Source organism: Thermobia domestica, chromosome 15, assembly GCF_964235325.1.
Source record: "Thermobia domestica chromosome 15, izTheDome1.hap1.1, whole genome shotgun sequence".
Lineage (NCBI taxonomy): Eukaryota > Metazoa > Arthropoda > Insecta > Zygentoma > Lepismatidae > Thermobia > Thermobia domestica.
In genome coordinates, this window is record NC_137468.1 from 164,405,945 (window position 1) to 164,432,823 (window position 26,879).

At 37.4% G+C, this 26,879-nt stretch overlaps 1 protein-coding gene and 1 non-coding gene across 4 annotated transcripts in view; one reads left to right on the forward strand and one right to left on the reverse strand.

The window, feature by feature from the left end:
- Positions 1-26,879, forward strand: part of Ptpmeg (protein tyrosine phosphatase Meg) — a 530,463-nt gene that overhangs the window by 198,233 nt on the left and 305,351 nt on the right. The gene's annotated exons all lie outside the window — the stretch shown is intronic.
- Positions 9,137-9,208, reverse strand: TRNAR-CCG (transfer RNA arginine (anticodon CCG)). The gene has a single exon. It is a non-coding gene; the product is annotated as a tRNA-Arg (tRNA).

A 26,879-nucleotide genomic window follows, 5' to 3' on the forward strand; every position in this document is an offset into this window, starting at 1 on the left:
GTTGTATTGTATACGCTCCTCGAGATGTACGACAGTGTGACCTCAGCGAGTCCACCAAACATGTTATAATTGACTAAAACAGTATGACACTTTCTAACAAACTATGCCTCATCAGCATTTTAAAAATGGAAACTTCCAAGGTCCATGTTAGTAGAACTGGTATCTAGTATCACTTATGACGTTGTCAACCTAAGCACTTTCTCAATTGTTGTTACACCCACATGGTTGTTAGTTTTTTTTTTTTTTAATTTTTATTCTTTTCTTTTAAATGATACAAATCGTGTTTGACTTACGAAATACGACGCCATGCTTATCTCGATTTTTCTTATTTGTCACATGTTTTGGCTGTGAATGGAGATAGAACCATTTCAAATGGATAAGCTAACATTTCTTGATGCAGTTTTTAGTTTCTAAACAAGAGGTTCTCAACCTTTTGGACTGACGTCACACTTTATTGAACGTCTAGGGCACACATGTTTGATACTTTTATTATTATTATTATTATTATTATTATTATTATTATTATTATTATTATTATTATTATTATTATTATTATTATTATTATTATTATTATTATAGTGAAACCCATTAGTTTTTATAATGACTCTAGTGTTGAGCATTATTGCTGCCACTGGAGATGCTGACTGGTACAGTCTGCCTCGATTTTAACTAATTATTATTACATTCTTCAAGATTTTTAAATTCTAAAATTTCGTGACACATCTTAGGGGACTGCGTGACACACCAGTATGTCGCAACACATCGGTTGAGAACCACTGCTCTAAACATACAATTTGTTGGAGAGTAATTTTTAAAATTAAACTCCCTGGATCTACAACCCACAAAGGACTATGACCAGCTTTTAGTTAAATAATCTGTGGTGAGCATATGGGCTTGCTCCCACCTTCGTTAAGTCTGGAGTTTACTTTCTCTTATGTCAAGCTCCTACCTAACTGAAAAAAAAAAAAAAAGGCAGGATGACAGCTTTCACATCTACACTTTTTTTTTGCGTAAAAAGTGCTATGCCGCTTGGTAGTTCTTTCCGTTTGGTAAAATTTATTTTGGGAATAACGGTGGTATGGCTGGAACGTACAGAAAATTACATTGTTTTTAATTTACTGAATACTATACCCGAATTGTCCTTCCATTCTGAACTTACTTACGAAACTAATTTCATAAAACGGAAGAACTTTTGTCGCTGACTGTACAAAATGGAGACAACTTAGCTCATTAAGTGTCAGAGCAGATTTTCTGCATTATATAGGAAATAAACACAGTGTCAGAATGTAGTGGCGTGCATTTAATCAAAGCAAGTGAAGCACTGCTTCAGTAACCAGTGTTTTCTCAGACGCCTGCTTGTTTAAAAGAATCAAGTAAATCGCGCTTTATCATCAGCTCGGGATCAAATGATTTCAGCGTCTGTATCCGGAGAAAAACTTCTGAAATTCCCGTTTCGCTAGAAGGGATCACTTTACAATTTCAGTGTTGTAATTTAGAATTCGACATTTAACTAACATTAAAGTTATGTAGTATGCTATGCAAATCGAAATATGTAATATTGCCATGCATTTGTATTTATAAAGCTTCTGTAGATAATATGTTTATTACTTATACTAAAAATTCCAGTGCCTTAGCAAGTTTTAGAACCACCGCACAATATTGTTAAAATGAATTAACTGTGTATTTCGGTGGAATCAATTACTGGCCAGCGGTGGATATTCGTCTTCATATCCTCTCGTCGCAAGTAAATTATTTATACACATGGTGTTTCAGATAAAAATGTACAGTGCTTAATAAATCATAGGATGTATTAAGTAGAGGGTACTGTTTTTCCAGTAGGGCTTCTCTATCATGGGCCACTGGGGTCATTCGAAAATTTTAAAGTGGAAGGTATGTCATTGAATATATAATTGAAAAGATTGTGAAAAATCAAACAACATTTGTAGAAACGTTTTTATGTTTAGCATCGTTTATGAAATAGACTATATTTGAATTTGAATTCTTGGTCAGTCAGATTAAACATCAATTACTTGTAAGTCATAACTGATTGAAGATAAAAAGATGAAACGAAATGTGAGATAGGGTAATGCCATAGGTCACATTAAAGGGAGGATACTGTTTTTCCCACAGGGCCCTCTATCATGGGACACGAAGGATTTAAAAAGGAAGGTTTATAATTTGATATATCATCGCAAAGATTACGAAAAATCAAATAACTTTGTAGAAAAAAATCGTGTGGAAAACCTTTTATGAAATGATCACCGTTGCACAGCAGATGAATAGGGATGGGCATGAGCGAGTTTTCATTGAAGATCGAAAAATTTCCTCCAGCTCGACTCGGAACTCGATTCGAAATTGGCTCTATTTTCAAGCAGGAGTGGATCGAGGGGGGCGATCGGGGCGCTCGCCCCCCAGAAGGGGAAACTTTCCTATTTTATATATAAATAAAAAAAACTAATCCCAGAATTTGGAGCTCTTAAAATTAGCTCTAAGTAGCAGCATTACTTAGAAGTCCCCCCCCCCCCAAGAAGTCCGTCCTGAATCCGCCCCTGGTTTCGAGTCGAGTCGAGCCAAAACGAGCCAAATCGAGCTAAATTCTGTGTAGTTTCGAGTACTTTCTTCAAGTATCCTACATAGACAATATAATTATTATCAATGATACTTACTACAATACAACAAATAATAATAATAATAATAATTATTATTATTATTATAACAATACCGCGTATAAACATGAAAGTTAGGCAGTTTATATCTGAATACTAAAAACTAGTTGACTGCTGACCTCGGTAGTCGTGAAGTTTAAGACTCGTTCACGAGGTACTGGGTCTGAGTTCCGGAGGAGCAAGTATCCGGCTCGAGCCAAAAGTTGTTGAAAGTTAGATGGCCCTCTGGCCAAACATGTTCAAAACTGCTCGGCCCGGGCTTGGGATTGTCAACGGCAAAAGCTCACAGCTCATTCACTATTGAGCTGAGCCAACAGCTCACCCAACCGAGCCGGCTCGAGTCGCTGCCTCATCTCAACGAGCCGGCTCGAGATGTTCGCTTAGTTGAACCGGGCTTCTTGGGCTCAAAACTTCAACCGTGCAGGTCTCAGCCTTGGTGGTAACTACAGTATATACTTATATTGGTGCTTACGACATTTGAGGCTGACTCGTTATAAAAAATCATTGCCGTCTTATTAATCGAGACGAGACGAGATGCGAGCAGTGTCCCATCTCGTGAGCAACACTAAAAATATTCCATATTACTGCTTACATTCAGTGTTTCATCCAGAGCTTTTTTTTTGGGGGGGGGGTACTGCTCCCTCGGAGCTCTGAGAGTGCCCCCCGGAGAAGACCAAAATAATACGTCTATAATATAATAATAAATAGAATAGTATCAGTAGTGCCCCCAGGAATATCAAGTTTGCCCCCCCCCCCTGAACATTGTTTCTGAAAGAAACACTGCTTACATTTTTCATAGCTTTCACTTTCCAGTCTAATCAGGCAATGATTTCAAAACGAATTAAAACGAGCTAAACAAGCGAGCCATTTATAAAACTCGACTCGAAACTCAACTCGAATTCGCTTCGAGTTTTGAGTCGAGTCGAGTCGAGTTCTAGCTCGACTCGTGTCCATCCCTACAGATAAAACGATAAAACAAAACGTGATACGAAAATATCAGAGTCATTGAATTGTGGAAACTGTTCTTTCTACAGAGCCTCTATCAAGCTGCGCTATGGAAAAATTTAAACAGAAGGGTATTCCATTTGATATATCATTGAAAAGAACATGATTTTAAAAAGGACCTTTTATAGGTATGTTTTTTTTTTTTCCTATAGAGCACGGTTTATCAAATGGCCACAATTTAAATGTGAATTCTTGCTCAGTCAGTCAATATATCCAGTGCTTATAAATCAGAAAGTCCTGAAGATAGATGGACGAAACGAAAAGTGAGAAAGGGAAATACTACTTGATGCGTTAAATGGAGGCGCTGTTTGTCTCACAAGACCTTTTACCAGGGGCACTGGAGATCAATCGAATATTTTAAGAGGGATTTTTTTTCTTTTTTTCAAAATTAGTTAGTACCTTGATTTCGTTGAATTGTTACTGCTTAGTTTTACGATTGTCTCAAAGTAAAAGTGCTACTTTCAAGCTTCACCATTTATTTATTAATGACATGAACAACAGTAACAAAGGATAAAAAGTTAACTTGGAGAGAATTTCGATCCATCCCATTTTTGGATATGGTCCCATATGATCTTGTATGATGCAAATGGTTAATGGAGACATCTGTGTGCTGTCCATGCCAGTACTATTATTTTTCTCTTCTGCACTCGTTTCACTAGTCTGTATGTACTTAGGGCACTTTCGATACTTTACTATACATCATACCACGCGATTTCTGATTTTACTTTGCAAAATTCAGTTGTACACTGAACACCTTTGCGTGATCGTCTGAATTTTGTAATGATATATGTTTTGGTTTTGCAGTCATTTCCCTATATCAGTTGTATATTAACAGCTACTGTGCAAGATCTGACATTTGAATGGTGAGCATTTCCTAAACGGCGCCCCCCCCCCCTAAAAAAAATAATCCAACGAAATTGTATGTTTTTGTGTATTTTCAACGACATAATTAAATAAGATATCTCCCAATTCAAAACTTCGAACCACTCTCAGTGTCCCATGATAGAATACCCTTGAAAAAATCGTACCCTTCGTTCAATACGCTCTATGCAATTTCCCTATCTCACTCTTTGTTTCGTCTTTTTATCTTCAGCCGTGGATTATTTATAAGCATGGACGTTTTATCTGAAACACCCTGCATATAAAAGCAAGTGTGAATTTTATATGACATCATCACGCAATAACTATCGAACCAATTAAAAATTATATTGGACAACTATCAACCTTGCGCCTCCCAAGGATCTTTTCTATTACATTGATAGTTTTCGGCATTGGATGAAAGGGGAGTGGTGGCATGTAAAAATAAATAAATAAATAAATAAATAAATAAATAATAATAATAATAAAAAGAACAACCGATATTAGCGCCCAATCAACGGTTTTCGAGGTCTCTAAATTGATTGGTAACAGTTCCAATGTCGTTTAAATCTAAGTTGAGCCTCCAATGGAGGCCCCCTCCCTAGCGCCCCTGTGGAAGAGTGGAAAACAGGGAACTTGTAAAAATAATAAAAATGGCCTAGATATTAGTAGTATCGAATACATAATTTTCGAGGTCGCTGAGATGAATAGTGAGATCATCGATGCCGTTCAACTCTAAATTTATCCCCCATTGACACGGATATGTGAGGTGAAAAGGGGTGACATTCAAAAACAACCTAAAACGACCGATATTACGAACCAATCCATAGTTTTATGGGTCTCTGAGATGAATAGTGGAATTTCCAATCCCACTCAAGTGCAAGTTTGACTCGCAGCGGCATGGGGAGGGGGGGGGGTGAAGGGTCGGCGGTAGGAAAGGGGTAACATTATGGATTTTTATCATTATACTTTTATTGAAATGGTATCCTAAGGGGGAAGGGGTTCAAATACTTTCGATAAACATATTCTTTCCATGCAAGAAAGGGGTATTTCAGGTAGTTATTGACTAATTAGTAAGTAGTCGTGTTCATCTTATAGACCGATTAGTTTAACTTCATGTTCTTGTTTATCATCACTATCAGCTACGAAGTCATGGTGGACGAACCTACTGCTAATTAAAGTGAGACTCAAACTGTTAATCGCGTTTTTATGCGAAATTTGGTACTTGTAGCAGTTTATTGAACTTGTAACCAGATGTATTGCAAATTAAATCAATTCAACTGAAACTGTCTTTGTATGTAGTTATTGTGAAGCCGCTTCAGAATTGTATGACGCCTTCGATACTTGCTTTTACATACGATATTTCTGTCACGTGCACGGTGTCTCAGTGGTAAAACACTAATCTTTGGTTCTAGGAACCACTGGTTCGTTCCCTGGCTAGGTAAGTTTGTGATGGACAACGTCGCGTTTTTTCTCGGGGTTCTCCCATTTCTTCCCACTTTCTTATTCCACCAACTCTGTCCTAATCATTAACCTTCCTGAATAATCCGTTTCCTTTAGCTTAAAGGATATATCCGTTGGACAATCCGAAATTTAATTTCATTTTAACTATGTCTGGTATAAATGCTGGCAATTCTTTTTCTTGTGAATGAGTATTGAATTAATGTATCTGTGTAGAAGCCTTTAAAGTAGTAACATGAGTTGGCAACTATGTCGATGTTACTTACTTTAAGATGAAATGGCTTTCTACGTTCGAGATGACAGGCATCACAAAGACAGAACGTTGTAAAGTGTTAGGACTTTCTCAAGACGTCGCCGCGCCGGTACCACTCAGACACTGATCGTGGGAAGTTTAAAGTGGATGACATTTTGTGTTTTCAAACTTCTTTTTTGAAGTTCGACAGAGAGAGAGAGAGAGAGAGAGAGAGAGAGAAAGAGAAAGAGAGTTTAAAGCGATGGCTCAAATCATAGCCACTATTTAGTATTTTCCGTGTGCTATAGACATATCTTCCAATATAATGTTGGCGTTATTGGTTTTCTGGCTTTTTTCAAACACATTAGTAATAAGTGTGTATGGATAAGAGAAATGACAGTTCACTGGTACATTTATCAGCGGCACTAACCTGTATAAAAGAAATATTTTTTTTAAAGAGTTTGGTTTACCAAAACCTCCGTCATATAGTTACTATGTCTGTCCATCAGGGAGACATAAAATCTTAAAAATCATTTGATGAATCACCACTAGTTTTGCCTAGGAATGGGCAAAACCGGTTTTTAGAAAAACCGGAAACCGGTTTCTAGATAAACCGAAATCCGAAAAAAAACATTTCGGTTTTCTCTAAAACCGATTCGGTTTTCACGGAAACTGGCTTCGGTGAAAACTTTTGGAAAACACATAGAACTATTTCTGTGGAAACGGAATCAGTTTCTGGAGAACAACGAAACACTATTCTGGGCAGAAATAGAACCAATTTTGGAAAAAAACGGAACCGGTTTTGGAGAAAACCGAAACCAATTTCGGCGAAAACCGAACCGGTTTTGGAGAAAACCGGTTTTTTGAAAATTCTCAAAACTGGTTTTGGTTTGCTAAGAACCGAAAATAAACAAAAAACTGTTTTTGTGCCCACCAGTAGTTTTGCCCAGGATGTAGAGGATCAAAACTTAGGGATCGAGTTCATTGACGGGCGTCATCTATGTAGTTGTTCCCAAAATTTGGATGAACAATGAAAAATCGGTTCTCTTTGTATTCTTATGGGAGTAATTATGGCTATCCTTGTTTTGTAGACTACCCGCAGTAATGTTGAGATTAATATAATGATCAGGATGAAAAATAGTAATCTTTTTGTGGAATACAATGCTAAGATGAAACTGTTTTCAAGTGGTCATTTCTCTGAAAGTACAGTACTTCATTTAATTCGAGGTAATATTTATGTTCTATAATACTGTTTTCTTGTAGCAATTGCTCATAGCATTGCAAAAACAGTGGTAACACTCGCACAGAAGCATCGATAATGTAATCGATAGTTTTACAGCCATACTATTCATCGATCTGCTACCAGAACGTGTTTATTCTATTCTCACCTTATCTTCCTCCTCCCCTTTGTCCATAGTGTTTCTCTTAGTGGCGTCATTTGAGGTATATACACCTGAGTTCGAAAAAAATGAAAAATTGTTTTGTTTTACGTCCCACGATTATGTCTGCAAGGCTAAAGGAGACGCTGATGATGAGAAAGGAATGAAATGGTGGAATGAAGAAAGTGGGAGAACCCCGAGGAAACCCACGCGCACGGTGTTTTTCCACCACCAAGTTCACTTAGTGGGGACTGGGATCGAACCCGGGACCCCAAGCACCAAAGGCGAACGCTCTACCACTGAGCCACCGCGGCCCACCTGAGTTCCAAGTGTGTATATATGATTATTGGTTCATCACATTTTGCGAAGTAGTTTTTTGCATCACGATTCCACGGTTTCGTGTAGTAAACTGTAACAGGATACCGCTTTAGAAAAAAGAAACTGATATACGACAAGTAGTCAAGAAGTTTCCGGAATGTTGTTATAGATCTTTATTCCCACAACATAAGTACACATTTTCTTAATGACCTTCAAAATAGGCATCTTCGTAACACAAACACGTGCGCCACCGCTCCGGCATTGTTTGAAACACCGACGAGAGTCTTTTATTTTTTTCATCTTCCAAAATTCAGTCGTCGCGTTGGTTTTGATCTCGTCTATGGTGGCGAAATGGATATCGGTGTTTACTTTCCGCCTGCCTTACTAAAAATAATACAAAATTTATCATTTGTCTTTTACTTGCTTATTCATAAGTGTGAGGAGATAATAAAATACAACTTACCACAATCATAGATAATGTTATTCTACAACAGAAAATATGGTCTGAAGAATTTTCAGTGTTGCCATCCATAGAAATTACAGTTCTGCCAGAATAATAATTCCCCTAAAATCTAAGTTAAAACAGCGACTAGAGGAACGAACTCAACTGCATTTGATTACATATCATGTTGTTTTGGTTTGCTGGGAACAACTTTTTAAATAACATTATTATTTAATTTTAATGGCTGTATGTTAAAACTATTTTGTTTATTACAAACTAAATACAACTTTTATTTAAAAAGTAGTTCACAACAAACCAAAAGAAGATTATACATAATCAAATGCAGTGGAGTTCGTTCCCCTAGTCGCTGCCTTAACTTAGATTTTAGGGGAATTGTCATCCTGGCAATACTGTAAATTCTATGGATGGCAACACTGAAAATTCTTCAGGTTCATATTTTCTGTTGTAGAATAACATTATCTACGATTGTGGTAAGTTGCATTTTATTATCTCCTTTCACTTATGAATAAATAAGCAAAAAGAAAAATGGGAAATTTTGTATTATTTTTTAGTAAGACAGACTCTTAATGCATTGTTACTGTAAAAAAAATGAAATGAAATCTTTAAGTTTTACGTCCCACAGTTATGCCGGTTAGACTAAAGGAGACGGTGATGGTGAGTAACGAATGAAATGGTGGAATGAAGAAAGTGTGAGGAAACGGGAGAACCCCGAGAAAACCCACGAGCACGGTGTTTGTCCACCACAAAGTCCACACGGCGCGAGCTGGGATCGAACCAGGGACCCCTAGCACCGGAGGTGAACGCTCTACCACTGAGCCACCGCGCCCCCTGTTACTGTAAACTGTTTATAATGCTATCAAATTAGGTCTTTAAAGCAGATTTCCTCAATTTTTACATGAACTTGATGTTTACATGTTGCTCGAACTGCGACTCTGCGCCAACTGATCACTACATACTTCTACGTTCAGCTACACTACTCGTCCTACACTGCCTGTTATAACCTGTACAAATTTGTTAAATTTATAGTTAAGAAACCTAAGGACTGTACAATACAAGATTCAGTGTTATTGCATTACAAATGCGAAAACTACATAATCATTCTTTGAACTTCTTCGAATGCTTGTCGTATATATATATATATATTTTTTTTTTTTTTTCTAAAGCTTTATCGAATCGTAGTTTGCCGCACAAAATCGTAGAATTGCGATGCAAACGGAAAAACTTACTTCGGAAAATGTGATGAAACATCTCGAACTTAGACATACGTACCCCTACCCTCCTCAAACGACGCCACTGAGAGAAATACTGTGGGTAAAGGAGACGGAGGAATACGGTGAGAGTAGAGTAAACAAGTCCTTGCAGTAGATTATGGCTGTAAAACCATCGATTACGTTACCGATGTTTTTTGTGCGGCTGTCACCAATGTCTTTTATGAATGCCATGTTACCTGCAATTTCCTCACCCTCTGTGTCATTTATTGGGAAAGGGAACAGCAAACTGATTCTCACAGCATTTAATTGGAAGTGATTGCATTATTTAATTGCCAACCTTCGACGGATTTTGCTTTTGTATCCATCATCCGTAACTAGCAACAAGGCTACATGAGAAGCAGACATTTTAAACTTGAACCTGGACACTCTATAGCCCATCTCCGTAGTTTCGTGGCCAGCGCGTTTGCTTTTGGTGCAAGAGGTTCCCAGTTCGATACCTGGTGTGAGCAATCTGAGCATCGAATGCATTTCTGTGGTTCAGATCTCACTTTACTGTAGATCTTGCCCGTAGAGTTTCGCTGCTAACAGAGGACGTAAAATACAAATTAATCAAGCAGTATAATTAACTGATGGAAGAATTCATGAAAGAAAGAGAATGGGAGGAAATATACAATCCATAGAAATTACACGGGGATGTCGTTGTCTATTGCAAACTTTCATAGTCTGGATTCAAATGATGGATACTGCTGACCTTGGCAGAGATGAATGCATTATACTTGTTTCCTCCATGCAAATCTTCTACAGAAATAGCTCAATACAGAATATCGCATTTACAAGTTTGTAATCGGAAAAGATTACTTATTTTCGTTTAGGAAATTGGGTTTCATGCATTGTAGATGCACGAACCATCATTAAATAGCAGAGAAATGATTTATGCTGAATACTTAACATATGGTCTACGTTTGCTAACAAATGTCTTTTGTGCTAATGAAATCGTGTTGTAAATGTAATCTCATTTCCTCTTGTGAAAGTACGAAAATCATTTGGTAAAACGTGTGGGGCAATCTACTTGCAAGGAAGATGACAAAGTATTGGGATGGGGAACTTTTTTTTCGTTAACATGTATTTTCGTCTGTATACGGTAGATCGCATTTGTTTCGTGCTATTGCTGCTAATGGAATGGGAGAAGTTTGCTGATTAAAGTAGAGTATTTGGTAGTAAGCTTGTGTCTCTGTAGATAACCATTCCTCGCCCATTGCATGGGAGCAACAGAATCGAGTTTGAGAATAAGTAGGGAGCATTGTGAAGTGATGTCTTTCCCCGTGTGGGTGAATGCGTCAGAAAGCCATAACTGAGTTTGGATTTAAGAGGATTCATATTGAAAATCTTTTACCTCATCACTCCCTTCTCATCCTTCCCTTTCATTTCTATTCCCCGCTCTTCCGTCTTCGTTTTCTTTTGGTCTTTTTTCTCGGCAGTGTTCCCAACTACTTCTTTGCTAGTCTGTGTATGAAGAGGATGTTTATTTAATCTGTGACGTGAAGTTTCCTTTTCTTCCGAAAGTCCTTGACATAACAGACAGGAGCTGTAATTTCCAGTTCAAGTTTATTAACTTGAAACTTTCTGAGAGAAGATCCTATTTTCATGACTTCTGTGTGGGTGTTTAAATCCTTCTGACTTATGAGGGAGGAGTTAGTATATGTACTTGCTAGTTGTTGAATCTGAAAGCAGGAAGGATTTATAAACGGGAATTTTGTTTGTTTGTTTTCAGTTTAATGTCCCTGTGAATACCTAGGATGTATTTGAGAGGGCGCGTTATTGACCTGAAGTCCTACCACACGTGCCCACGCCGGGAATCGAACCTTTAAAGTTGGAGTTTGAATATTCATTATCATAGATGGCCTCAATCGTTTAATTTCTTTTTGTTATGTGCACCATATAGTTAATAATTCTCAACTTTTTTGAGTCTAGCGCCCTCCCCCTTGGGTAAATGCCATTGTCCTGAGCGCCCCCGTCATCTTAACCCAACCCACTCATGCACAAGACAACGTAGCGGAATTGGACGAAGCAGTTTAAGAATGAGAAAGATGCTTCAATTATTAACATCACCTTTGAAGAATATGTACATATAATGTATAATATAGTGAGCAGCTTAAAATATACGAAACGATAATTATATCTGTTGTCCTGTACCGTGTTCGGAGTGTTAAAGAAAGCAGAGGCGGTATGTTTTATTACGATTTTGACTCGACATACCGGCTATCTAAATGTTGAAAAACAGTGAGGCCATGTTGCATAAGAGATTGCATTTATGTTTATATAATGACTGAAAACCACTGCAGAACTTCTCTTTAGTTACGGGGGAGGGGTTACGGTCCCTTACTCTTAAACTCCTCCCAAAAGCTTTCTAAAAAAATTAAAAAATATCCCCTTATGTTGTATTATAGAGAATTATACACGAAAATGCTTAAAAATCAAGTTTTTATATTAACAATTTCCTGCGGGAAAGCTCCCGGACCCCCACTAGACTGAGGAATATTCCAAAACCCTGGAAGAATCGCCCCTACAGCAGAGAACCCCTAAATCCGCTCATGCTCAAAACACGACATTTATATGAATTAAGACAAGGACACACACACACATTCATACGAAAGAAACAATTCAATAACGCACACCAAAATATAAACTAGAACTTATTTGAAGACACCTCATTTAAAATAAACGGTAGGAAAAAGATAACAAAAATATCGGTGTTGTTAACTTGGAAATTGATTCTACATAAGAAATAAAATATTTTTACATCCAAAGCTATTCGTCAGTTATTGTGTATAAAAATGGATTTATTAAAGGCATTTAACATTTACTCTCCCGTGACGGTATGTCTTGATTACTGAAAAACCACAGGTGGTATCCTTAATCACTGAAAAACCATAGGCGTTATGGTATACCACCGCATATCGTTTCACTTCGACTACTGGTCCTGTATGAATGCGAAACATGGTCGCTTACTGAGAGACAAGAAAGTACACTGAACATATTAAGAACAAGAAAAGACAAATATTCGAGCCAAAGATGAATGGGAATGGCAGAAACTTCATAACGAGGAACTGCATAATTGATACTGTTTGGCAAACGTTGTTAGGGTCATCAAGTCTAGGAGGCTTAGGTGGGCAAGTCATGTAGCCAGAATGGAAGAAAGTAGGAACACTTTCAAAGTTTTAACCGGAAGACCAATCGGAAAACGGCTATTAGGAAAACCTAGGCGCAGATGGGAGGACAATATTAAGATGGATCTCACATAAATGGGAATTCAAAGTAAACACTAAATTCAATTGGCTAAGGACAGAAGTCAATGGAGAACTTTTGTGAAAACGGCTTTCAACTTCAAGGTTCCATAGGCCATAGAGTTAGTTATAGTGATAAGAAATTTTCTTCCTATAATTTGTCTTACATTAGCCGTCTTTTCTGTTACATTCTGTCCCGCGAAAAATTCATTTTTTTAAATTTTTTTTAAAACAAGCGCTCATTACAAAATTAATATAAAACTCAGGATATAAATGCAGCAAAAGTTTAGGTTTATTATTAAGTGACCATTCCTGAGAATCATTAAATCTTTAACTGTTGATGGGAAAATAATAAATAATTTGTAAAAAAAATAAATAAATAAAAATAGTTGATAACACTTCTACAAAAAAAATAAAAAAGTTCTATTTCTGGGCAACAATTAGTGATTCTGAAAGGATTTTCACTCCTGAATTCAAATCTGATTTTAGTTTTTCTGCATCAGGGATAGTTTTGGAGTAATCAGCACGTAATATTTGTGTTTGTAAAGCATTACTATATATTGTTGACACTATATATTACATAGAATTGTAGGTATGCGAAACAGCTGTCGACTGTACATAATGGTTTACTTTTTTCTTTTGTACTGAGTGTCTCTCTTGTCTCTAATGATACACCAGCAATAGTCTGCTAACGTTGTGGGCATTCACTTCCCTTCATAGCGTTTTTCAATGGTGAATATATCTTTATGAAATCTTTCTCCGTGTTCATCGGAAATCGCAGCAATTACTGGGGAAGTAATCCAGATGTGAATCCATGATATGCACCTTCAGGGACAATTTGCACCCTAAATCCTGATAAGCTTCAAGCATTTCATCCACCATCTCCTTGTATTTAGGGTACCGTCTTCTCCCAAGGAAGTTTTGGGTTACTTTCGTAAAACTCATCCATGTGCGCTTTTCTTCCTCTGTGAGACATGCCTCAAAACCTCTATCTTTCTGCAGTTCTCGTATCTGCGGACCTGCAAACACACCCTCTCTTATTTTTGCAGCTGACAGTCGTGGAAATTTGTCAGCAAGATATGCAAAAGCTGGCCCATTGGGATCCATTGCCCTCACAAGCTGTTTAATAAGTCCAAGTTTTATATGTAGGAGTGGAACAAGAACATTTTTAGGATCTACAAGACTGTTCCGTTGCACATTCTTTTCACCAACTGTCCAATTGCGTTTAGGCCACTCCTTTTTCACATAGTGAGAAGTTCTTTCCCGACTATCCCATTCACACAAAAGCATGCATACTTCGTGTAACCTTGTTGCATCCCTAATAATAATGCTATTACCTTGAAGTCACAACACAACTTCCACTTATGTTCACTGTACTTAATTGTCAATATCTTTCTGAAAATTTCATAACTCTCTTTGGTAAAAGTGGTATATGCAACTGGGATTGAAGGCAATTTATTCCCGATATGCAGCAATACACCTTTTAAGCTATTCGAAGCATCCAAAAATAATCTCCATTCACCAGGTTCGTATGTTATGTGCAAGGCTGTCATTAATCCATGAACATCATTGCAGAATGTCACGGAACTATCACTGGCAAAATAAGACACAAAAGCACGTTCTTTGTTCCTGAAGGTTATGTTGGTTATTTCGTGGAGAAGGTTATATTCCTGTAACCTGGAGCCTAACAATTCTGCTTTCTGTTTACTGAGTCCTAAGTCTCGCACTAAATCATTTAAATCATCCTGCTGTAATACACGTGGCGTGGGCGTACTCGTGCCTTGATACGGGGGATCCCTTCTTTTTTTTTTCCGGAGAAGATGTAAGTTCTGTAGTGCTACTTTCTTCACTATCACTCATCTCTTTTATATCTGTGGGCCTTGAAGGAGCTGGTAAAGCTTCAGAATGTGCCACAGGTCGTCTTGCTGACGGCAGATCCTGATAAACAATATGTTTCTTTGATTTGCTGTTCGTGAATCCCTGAATTTTGGTTAAGCAGAAATAACAAGTCTGTCAAATGGTCTCTTGGTTCCCTCCAAACCATCGGTACAGCAAATAATGAAACATTTTTTCCCTTGCCACCACTTAATTAATTTACAATAGCATGTAGCACAATACATATTAGGTGACCACTTCTTATCAAAATCACAGCTCCGACGCCAAAGTGCTGCTTATATGCTCTCTTGATGATGGGTGTGATTTTCTTCCTGTTCCTCACGAAGGTGAACTCGCCGCAAACATAACAGAAGTTGTTACGTACTTACAACCACGAGTGCGAGGCTTTTTTTTTTTTTTTCTTCACTTAAACAAAATGAATCCTCAGCATTCAGTTTACATACAGTAAGTAGTACTAACGCCCGATAAAATACCAGATTCACACGCTGAGTTTAACTCACAAACTACTCCCAACATCACATTGCAACAACACTGTCGGGCAAGTTTTGCCAACCTCTGAAAAATGAAAGCTGTCAATGTTGCAAGGTCTTACTTTCCAAATTCCCTTTTGTCACCATATATGGCATGTATATGAATATATGTAGTACACGAATGCTTGAATTACTCGTAAACTATCCCAGACGGATCAAATCGGATGTCTCGTTTGAACTTCCATGTCACATTCCTTTCATAGTACAAAATTTCATTTCAGAAATACAACCCTTGTAAAACAGTATAATTTGTAATATGCGTAATAGCTTTCGTCCAATAATACCTGAGGAAAAGTGTTAACTGGTCATGAAATGTCAAACGGCTCCTAAATACTCTGTCGGTCCCCAATCGCCCTTTTGTTCCACTGACCTCTTTAAAAACAAAAACGGCTACGTGAAAACTACTGCCATAGATCACTTAGTTTTATTTTCGATCTGCATGTCATTGACCAGATCGACGGTCTGATTAAATTTTGTTCTACGGAACATAGACCGCTTTAATTGTTTATAATTTACTTTTGTTCGGCATACCATGGATCACCTTAATAATCTGTAATTTTTTGTTCTGCATATCATAAACTTGTGGCATTCAACTTGATGATGGTTTCTTAGATGGGACGCAAAATTTAAAATAACATACTTCTCTTGTGTAACACAAAAATATTACATTTATAAAATGATTTTTCTGTTTATAGTAAATATGAATTAATTGATCAAGAAGCAATACATTTTATATACGTATCTATACCACCTTAATGGTTTGTAATCTTCTGTTCAGCGTACCATAGACTATTTCAGTGGTTTAATTTATTTTTGTTCTGCGCATCACAGATAACTTTAATGGAATCATTTAGTTTTGTATGTGTACCATAGACCATTTTAATGGTTTAAATTCTTTGTATTGTGTATCATACAGTAGGCCACTTTGATGATTTCATTTATTTTTGTTCTGTGTACCATGGGCCGAAATAATGGGTTATTATTCTTGTGCGTATCATAGACCATTTGAGTGGTTTATGAGTGAGTGAGTGAGTGAGAGAGAGAGAGAGAGAGAGAGAGAGAGAGAGAGAGAGAGAGAGAGAGAGAGACAGACAGACAGACACTAGTATTTAGTCGATAAACGATTAATTTAAATTATGTGACGTCCAATATTTGAAACTTCTGTTCTCTGAATCGCATGATTCCTGTAAGAAATTCTGAATTATATTCCACAGTATCTTCTTCGCTGGATATTGCTCCATTGTTGTCACTGATCTCTTCATTGTTATCTTCTACCTCTACGGCACATTCATAATCAATTTCGAAGTCAACAGATAACAGATACATTTTATTGGTCATCCGTGCACTTTAGTGCTATACAGAACAGCAATTTCTCAACCATAAACAATTTCACAAAACATCGTGAACCTTGAAGTAAGCAACTAAGTAAAGCAAAGTAGTAAAGATAATTGTAATGAATTCTTGATAAGATAATATTCGACTTTTAGTCAAATACAATATGTTATGAGTGCACAAAAATCACACATTTTTCGTGAATAAAAAAAGGATTTTTTTTTTTTTTTTGATCGGCAAACGGGACTGCGAAAGCGAAGTAGAATAGATTTGTTTCTCTTGTCGCACATTCACACGCGCACGCAAACTAAAGAAGTATTCGTATTCTATCAAGGACGACAGGAATCCACAGTAGAATTTTGAATCCCTGTTTGTTTGCGACACTTATTTACAAACTATAATGAAGAAAAAATAAAATCATTTAATCTATTTCACAATTTCAGAATTTAATAAGAGCTAATGTATGTTTAAGCAACACCATTTTTTTTTTTTTTCAAGCATTTAGGGAACGAATGAATATTCGTATATTCTTGAACTCCATTTTAAACTGATTTAGTACTGAAATATTACCGCGAAGGCAAAGATGCAAAGTCCAAACAAATATGTAAGTGTTACACTTGTAATTCAAATAAATAATTACTAAATAAACAATTAATATGTAACATATAGGGCAAGTTTAAGGCAAACAGCACTCGGAGGTTCAGTTTATTCTTTCCCAGTAGATTTGGGAATCTTCATGGGTATTTTCAGTCTTCCTTTTGACATATACTTTGCAAACGCGTCGTCAGCCATGGTTCGATTCTCGATAGAAACACACACGATTCAGAATATGCGTTAAACAGTCACTTTGCATCTTGGTGCTGAAAATAAATAGTCTGATGAATTGTTAATTTGTTTTAGAAACGATCGAAATTTAATGCGTATTTGTTTTAATTCATCTTTAAAAATATTATCGTGCCCCTATTTTAATATAATGAATATTACAAACATATGTGAAACGCAACTAGTTTACCTTTATTACTTAGATTTGTATTAGTTTCAAATTAGTTTTTGTATATGTTATTGCAGGGGCGGATCCAGGACGGACTTTTGGGAAGGGGGTTGTAATACTGCTACTTAGAGCTACTTTTAAGAGCTTCAAACTCTGAGATGGGTTTTATTTATATATATAAAATGAGAAAGCGATCGCCCCCCTGGATCCGCCACTGTGTTATTAGTTATGTATTGGAGTCATTCTTAAAGAATCAATTGTGAGAAGGACGCTGTGTCTCAGTGGTACGGCGCTCATCTCTGGTACAAGGGATCCTTGGTTTGAACCCTGCCCACGCGAATTTGTGGTAGAGAACATCGTATCCTTGGGTTTTGTCGGAGCTTTGTCTCCTTTAGCCTACAGGACAGTATCATGGGACGTTAAAGTAGAAATTTCCTTTCATTGACTTAATTGATTCAGAAAATTCAATTGAAGAAATAGGTTGAGTAGTCTTGGGAACATTAATTATTTTTCACTTCTTGAATTCTTTGTCCTAAGTAAAATAAGTATAAGTAAAGTTAAAGAATTCTGTATGTAAGACGTATGCTGGATATATGATTATACAAGAAATAATAAACACTTCTGACCAGAGTAATACACTTATTTATTAAAAACTAAATTACAGTGGCACTGTGATTTAGTTTTTAATAAATAAGCGTAGTACTCTGGTCAGAAGTGTTTATTATTTCTTTAGTGAGTTCCAGAGTTGTGATGGATAGAGTTGCATGATTATACATACAATGGCAGTTTTTCCCTTTTAATATTTGTACCTATGTGGGTCGTTCAATACGTGCTTCCCTAAACTGTTAAAAAGTTATTTTTAAGATACATTTGTAAAATATACGCACATGTATAGGTGGGTCCTTCCTCACCTCTTCATATAATCCCTATTGAGATTCATATATTTGTCTCACCGTTACATCAATTTGTCCAAGCTTTCTGCAAAAAATCAGGGCTCAGGCTATTTAGCATTATCCTCACATTCCGCTTTACTTCATCATCAATGGACAAGAGACCAGGTCACTTGTGTCGAACCTGAACTCTTCTTCAGGGAAACGGAATTCAACATAAGTGACCTTGGTCATTTATTGACGATAACGCCCATCCCTACTCTCCATACAGCCTGAATTTAGCGCCGAGTTACTTAAATATTTTTCCAGCGTTAAAGTCTGCATTACAAGGTGAACGTTTTGAAACAGACGAAGAAGTGAAGCAGAATGAGAGAAGAGTGCTAAGTAGCCAGAAGCAGAACACTGATTTTTGCAAAGGGTTTGGACAAATTGGTACAACTGTGAGATAAATGCATGAGTCTCAATAACTTACCCTATATGACTTGACATATTAATTTTCTGTTTATTTATTAATTATTTATTTGAATTACAAGTGTAACACTTACATATTTGTCTGGACTTTGCATCTTTGCCTTCGCGGTAATATTTCAGTACTAAATCAGTTTAAAATGTAGTTCAAGAATATACGAATATTCATTCGTTCCCTAAATGCTTGAAAAAAAAAAAAAAATGGTGTTGCTTAAACATACATTAGCTCTTATTAAATTCTGAAATTGTGGAATATATTAAATGATTTTATTTTTTCTTCATTATAATTTGTAAATAAGTGTCGCAAACAAACATGAATTCAAAATTCTACTGTGGATTCCCGTCGTCCTTGATAGAATACGAATAATTCTTTAGTTTGCGTGCGCGTGTGAATGTGCGACAAGAGAAACAAATCTATTCCACTTCGCTTTCGCAGTCCCGTTTGCCGACCAAAAAAATTTTTCCCCTTTTTATTCACGAAAAATGTGTGATTTCTGTGCAACACGTAACATATTGTATTTTACTAAAAGTCGAATATTATCTTATCTCAATGAGGATTACGTAGATAGGTGAGGAAGGGCCCACTTACGTGTAGTTTACAAATGCATCTTTGAAAAAATAAATGTTTTGCAGCTTAGGGAAACTTATATATCGAGTGACCCACGTAATATCACTTTAAAGAATACCTTGAAAATAAAACATCACTGGAGGCACCAGAGTCGGGGAATGATCTTTCATCGAGAGTACAAAGCCAGTTTCACCACCATTTCCGATATGACTTTCCTGTTGTAGAATTCTATAGAGACATCCCCGGCGGGAGCTCAAGTGGTTCGGATTCCACGTTAATCAGTAGGTCCACGTCTCATATAGCCTCGCTGCTGAACGGGACGTTAAACTCAAAATCAACTCCACTCTATAGAGACATTGGATTTCAAGTAAAATATTCACTATACTTCGATGTCTTCGTTCCCATTCCTCCTACCAACTTTTAAGGAAGTCCAAATCATTTACGTAAATGTGTGTATAAACGAAAGAGATTTCTAAAGAAGCAATTATTACTCCGGGCACTGCATTAACGAAGCATATCACGTTAGCAATAGAAGTATGCCATTCTTTTATTCTTTTCTTGTTTAAGGATTCCTTTTCTAAATAAAGAAAAGGTCCTTGCTTTTGTCCTTTTGCATGGAAGATTGAAACGTGCAGAAGCATATACGAGGAACTCCGCACGTCTTCATCTTTGTCAGACAGCCTGTCACATCCATATTCAAATAAACTTTCTTTCGCAAGGCTGGGCTTCCCTGTTGGGCCAAAAGAAAGACAAGATCTTTCCACAACGGATGCTGAGAATTCACACGTACAATGAACGTATGCTTGCAACCTAAAAATATTCGCCGCGCTCTCTCAATTTTTTTTTTTACGTGGAGTTGCTCAACTTGTTTGTTTGATGTCAGATAAGAATACTAACATTTGTGAAACAGTTGGATATCATTGTAATAAGGAAAAAGGATGTATTGAAGAGTTCCACGAAAATATCAACAAATGATAGAAATTATAACTGTTATGTTATATCGTATTTCATAGTGATGGGAGTTAGACTAGCTACCTTTTCCTAACTCAAACATCGAAATTCACGTTAGATATGCATATAAACCTAGAAACAAAGGCGAGATGAAAAAGATTTTAATACTTTATTTTTGGGGGTACCTTGGGTAGAACGTTGCACTTACCAATAGGAAATTCAAATGCTATGTAGACGTAGTTTTTATACTATTAATCATGCAACAGTAAAATACTGATTGAAATCTAATACTTGGGTGTAATTCGAAGACGTTAAGACGTTCCCCTATTTAGGAAGTCTAATATTTTCGGACGGAAGAAGTGAAAAAGACGTAAGTTCCAGAATAGCGCAGGCTAAACAAGCATTTAATAGGAAAAGAGGCCTGCTAACATCGAGAAAAGTGTCGCTGGACGTTCGTAAACAATTTATTAAGACCCTGGTATGGAGCGTGGCGTTTTACGGATCGGAGGCGTGGACATTGAAAAAAGCTGAAATATTCAAGCTGGAAGCATTTGAAATGTAGTGTTGGCGCAGAGTGCTACGCATATCATGTGCCGAAAGGAAAAGGAACGAAGGCGTATTAAAGGAAGCTAATGAAGGACGACAGATCATGAACATAATAGGAAAAAGAAGAAAAGCATGCTTGGTATCTGATTCGGCACTCCGATTGGATCACCGTGTTGATAGAGGGAAAGGCAGAAGGAAAACCACGAAGAGGAAGATCAAGGATAAAATATCTAGATGCAGTTACAAAGAAAAGCCCTTATCAAAGAATAAAACAGCTCTCCCAAAGGAGAGAAAAGTTTTAAAATTTCCATGTTGCCCACCAACCTATGGTTGAGGTGAACAGGAAGAAGAAGGGTGTAACTAGTGTTGATCACGAGACCAGAATATCCGTATTCCTCGTATCAAATTTAAAAATATAGTGTATATTAGTGTATATATATATAAACGTAATCGCTTACGCTTTCGCCTTTGGTGCGAGTGGTCCCAGGTTTGGTTCCCGGTGGGGACACTCGGTCGAAAAAATGTTAGGTTTTACAGACCAGACATCCTGGTTTTTCCTGGGTTTTCCTCATTAACACCAGGTAAATGCCGGGGTAGTACCTAATAATAGTCCCAGCCCACTTCCTTTCTTCCTCTCCAATTCCTCGAGTAGGGTAATCGCTGAGTGACGTCATCTCTCATATGTTTGACGGACTAACATGACCTTAGTCGCTGAAAGCCCCGAAATCTAATTTCTAATCCTAATATATAAATAAAATATTAATCTTAGGAAGCACAAAATATCCAGGACTTCCGTACAATAAGTTTGTTATTTTATATGATTGAATCGCCACTTATCAAAGACAGAAAGAAGGAAATGTAGAACTGCTGGTATCGGAAGATCGGTTTCGCAGTTCCTGCTTTGGCTTGGTTTCTGGTTTCTGGAGTAAATGTCTAGTTGTAAAATGACGTGATATTTTCTGATTAATATTCAAACCGTAAGTTGTAGAATATTTCTAACAATTTCGATTTCAGCAGAGAGTTAAAGATGGAGATGAAATGTATTCTGGGGACACTTAATTCATTGCAGGGAATTACACCTCGCTATCTATTACCGTTTTCACTATATAGTGATCAAAGTTAAATTGAAGTTCTTGATTTATGGGTTAAGAGAGAAAAATTGTACCTATTCGTATAGCGCTAAATCGATTCAAAAAAAAAAGAGGAGGGAGCGGTGGCTCAGTGCTAGTGTTCACCTCCGGTACTTGGGGTCCCTGGTTCAATCCCAGCTTGCGCCGTGTGGACTTTATGGTAGACAAACACCGTGCTTGTGTGTTTTCTCGGGGTTCTCTCGTTTTGTCCCACTTTCTTCATTCCACCATTTCATTCATTTTTCATCATCACCGTCTCCTTTAGCCTAACCAGCATAACTGTGGGACGTAAAACTTAAAGATTTCATTTCATTTCGATTCCCAAAAAGTTCTTATTGCTATCTCTTATTATTTTGTTTTATGTAGATCAGTATTACAACCGGAAGTTGTGGTGAGCGTCTTTTACTTCCGGTTTTAGTAGATAGCTAACTCGTTCGCTGCCATTTGTTGTGTGCAAGATGCAAGTTTGCGGCAAACTTGCCTTTACAGGTCAATTGGCTTGCCACAAGCTGTACTATGCAAGCCAATTTGCTTGCTACAAGCTTGTGGCAAGCTAGTTAGTTACATCAGGTCAAGGCCTGCAGCAAGCTTTCTTCACAAGTGAAACGCAAGTCAAAGTATCTTAAACTCAAGCCAAGTATAAACGTAACTCATCAATTGCAAGCCTTATTAAGCTTATTGCAAGTGAAAGACATGCCAAACAAGCCATATGGAAACAAGTGGCAAGCGAATTTAGATAAAACATCAAGAAATCCGTATATATCGTATGTACCGACTGAATCCATGCTACAATCCTTGAGCACATCAAAAACATCTATGACATATAAATGTTCCATCACCTTTCCAATTATTGAAGCAAATGTACCGCCGTGAAAACATCCATGACTACGATCTGCTTCTACAAAAATTCAAAATAACCATAACGGTTTTGTTATGATAAAAGAACGCGATTTTTTTTTTGTCCGTCATTCCGGTTAAAGGGTTGTGCCCTTTCTTCGGGACGTTGCTTCTTGCCAATATCCAATATTGCTATATTAGCCGCGAGTACTTGAAATTTCTACGTTTTTATATAAAAACGCTGAAAAATGTTTATACTTTAAACACAGTATTCAGATAAAGTTTATACTGTAAGTTAAACTTTAAGTTCATATTAAAATATCTGCAACTGTTCTGTATTCTTTCGCGAAATAAGTAGGCTCAAATCTGTTGCCATCTATGTTCACATCTACGCTTTATACATAAATACCACAATTCGTTATGCCTCATGGTTACCGAAATATGACGAAATAAAGAGTGACATTATAGGTACGTCGGACTAGAGTACTAGACGGCACAATTAAAAAAAAGATAGTTTTGTCCTTTATACAAGATGAATGCTAAAAAGACGCTAACAACGCGAACACTACCTTGTCGCCGAAAGTTAAGAGGTCAGCGTCACGTTTTTTTTTTTTTTTAGAACAACTGAAAATCGAACGCGCGCTGGCTTTTTACTTCAATTTAAAGAAAAGCGTCTCGCAAGTGAAGCTTGGGTTGCCCGCACTACCGCTTGCGCTAAGCAAAAATAAGGTTTTGTGGATAAGCGAAAGCGAAATAAAATCAAATAAAAGCGAGAGACATGCATGCTGTCTGGGGAGGTAGTTCTCATTGTAGACATTCTCTGTAAAGTGGCACGCAGGTTTAGAGCGGCGTTTATAAGCGCGCCATAGACGCACCCACTTGCATTACCAACATGTATGAAAGGTTTCTTTCATCATGCATCTTGAAAGAATTTTTTGACCACACACGTACCAACGTGCTGTCCAACATACTGAAAGTAGTTTGAGAAATGTGGAGGACGAGGAAACGCGTGCTTTTTCTTTCTGCAACTGCACGACCTTGGCATGCGACGGAGGAGAGACTCACGTGATTTCTTCCGCTGTCGTGATTGGCGGACCTAAATATAAAACAGCCACCTTGCATGAACGAGCGCATACACGGTAAACATGCATGCAGAACGGCAAAAACATCAAACATGTTTTCAGAAGATTTTGAAAACTTTCAACATGAATGAACGAGGCCATACACGATCAACTTGCCTGTGGTTTTATCATTTTTCATACAAGTCGGGCTGTTTCTTCAGGCATGTGTTTACGTGTATGGGCCGCTATACTTTGGTGTAGAGACCTGCACGGGCCGGGCTTGGGCGGGCCGACTCTGTTATTTCTTTGTGCCGGCCGGGCTTGGGCGGGCCGACTCTGTTATTTCTTTGTGCCGGCCGGGCTTGGGCGGGCCGACTCTGTTATTTCTTTGTGCCGGCCGGGCTTGGGCGGGCCGACACTGATTTCTCTTCAGGTCGGGCCGGGCTGGGGCCGATTAATTGCAATTCTTTAATAATTATTGACTTTCGTTAAACGATAATTAGAATAAAGGCAAACGTTGAAGAAGTGTGCCCGTGAAAGATGTTACAAAATGAAACTTTTACAATTTACCGGTCCCGGGCCGGGCTTGGGCCAAGAATTTTAAAAAACTTATCGGGCCGGGCCGGGCTCGGGCCAAAAATCTCCAAAACTTTTCGGGCCCAGGCTGGGCCGGGCCTAGGTACATTCGGGCTGTATTGTGCTCGGGCCGAAAAATTCGGCCCGTACAGGTCTCTACTTTGGTGGCACACTGTGTTGGTCTCGTCATTTTCTGTGGTGTGCTTGGTTTCCGTTAGATGTAGATAGTTTGTTGCAAAAGGCTAAACGTTGAAAAAGTGTAGGTGGCACATTGGATTGGGGGTACTGAAATCAAAGTGGCAGCGAAAGAGTTAAGGGTAGAGATGAAATGTATTCTTAGTATGTTTTCGATTCCAGGAAAGTGCTTGTCGCTATGTATTACCGTTTTCGCTCTGCCGCAATCAACCTTAAAACCGGAAATGATTGGTTTCTGCTGCTTTCAGTTTAAGTATCTCGTGCATCAACGAACTTTTTTCCAAACTTTTGACCCCATTTATCCTGGCGAAAAGTATCCCAGGCGCACACAAGAACAAATAATGTATTTTCTGTCCCGGAGAAATTATGGCGAGGAGCTGAAAGGTATTTGTGCAAGAAAAATCGTAAGAAATTTTGTAAGAAGATTTAGACTAATTTCTACATTGAAATTACAAAGCTTCAAAAAGTTAATACATTTATTGAAGCGAGAGATCTCTTCAGATACCGTATGTTAACACGAAAAGAGGAGACTAAAACTAAGAATGTTAAGTTGGTTAATCAAAGAAATCCATCACAGCAAATACGAGTGATAAGTGCATTAAATATATAATGTCAAAGTAATATAATAATTAAAACTTTATGCCATTACAATTGAATAAACTTGGTTAAACAAAATTTACTCAGATCCAATCAGGCTCTGATGTAATATCAAACACAACTCTAAGTCTAAAACATTTATTTCATCTCTAGTCCTTAAAAATTAGTAAAAATAACACTCAAGGTTATCATTTGTGTTGTATTACAAATTCCTAACAAACTATGCTCCGCTCCGGATTTTTTAAAATTATCCCTGGCTTTAAACTAATCTAAACAACAATTTTTGACAGAAGTTAGTACCTATAAGGCACTTTTAAATAAAGACATAATATTTAAAATACTTCTTTATTTTTGCTTGCGAACGAGATAAGACGAAGAGATGGCGCCACTGCTACTGTGAGTCAGTGAATCTTTCTTTCAACCTTCGATCATCTAAAAACCAAACTATCTTCCGCGTTTTTTTGCTTCCTTCCTGTAACAATGAGTCACTCTTACGGCAGTGTAATGATGGTAACAATTGTATGGAATGTACCGTTGCTTAGTGACGGTATTACGATACTTTCGTCTCCTATTATTCGCTAGGGAGAGAGAGGGAGATTCGTAATTTTGTCTGACAAAGGGAAGGGGATAACACTGGAAATTTTAAGGGAGGAGGGTTAGGGGGAACAGACATTCCTACTGCAATTGATCAATGCCAAGAAGGTGGAACTGACATAACACAGGAGGTTGAATAACTAGTTTAGAAGTGTTCCTTGTGTTTCTATGTCATTTGCTTTTGTAATAAAATATTGCTCAATCAGGCGGAACACTTTTCCCTCCCGTCGTAATCCTCTGCTGAAGCTATTTCTACTTGCATGATGAGTGCATAACTTTACATTCAGGGATTTGGTGGGATAACTCTACAGAAGACAGACTGGTATTACTATAACGCATGTCTCCCTTCAGATCGGCCACTTTTATTTTGTTTTCCATAGGACTATTTCGTAGAAAATTCAGAGATTTTGTAGAGCCGTTATATCAAATTTTGACACAAAAGGACGTGGTTAAATGTAGGCCTATGATGGCATTTGAGGAATTGCAAATACAAGTGTTGTGAAACAAATGAGGTTTGTTTGTACGGTAGAGTTACAAGCCATATAAACTCAATACTGAAACCGAAGTAGTAGGTCTACATCTTTCGTTTACAATTTATTCTTCGAATGCTGAATCATCATAATAAAAATTGATTTTGTTCTTTATTACCATTTCTTTAACTATCACAATCGATGTTTAAAAGCAGCTTTTCTGGTTTCAATAGAGGGCAGAAATCGGGATGAAACTTATTCCTGGAATGTTGATTCCATATCAAGAATCACTTCCTCGCTATCTCATCATTTTTGCTCTATGGAAACCAATATTATAAGTAGAAGCAGTAAATTAAACTTTTGTACATGT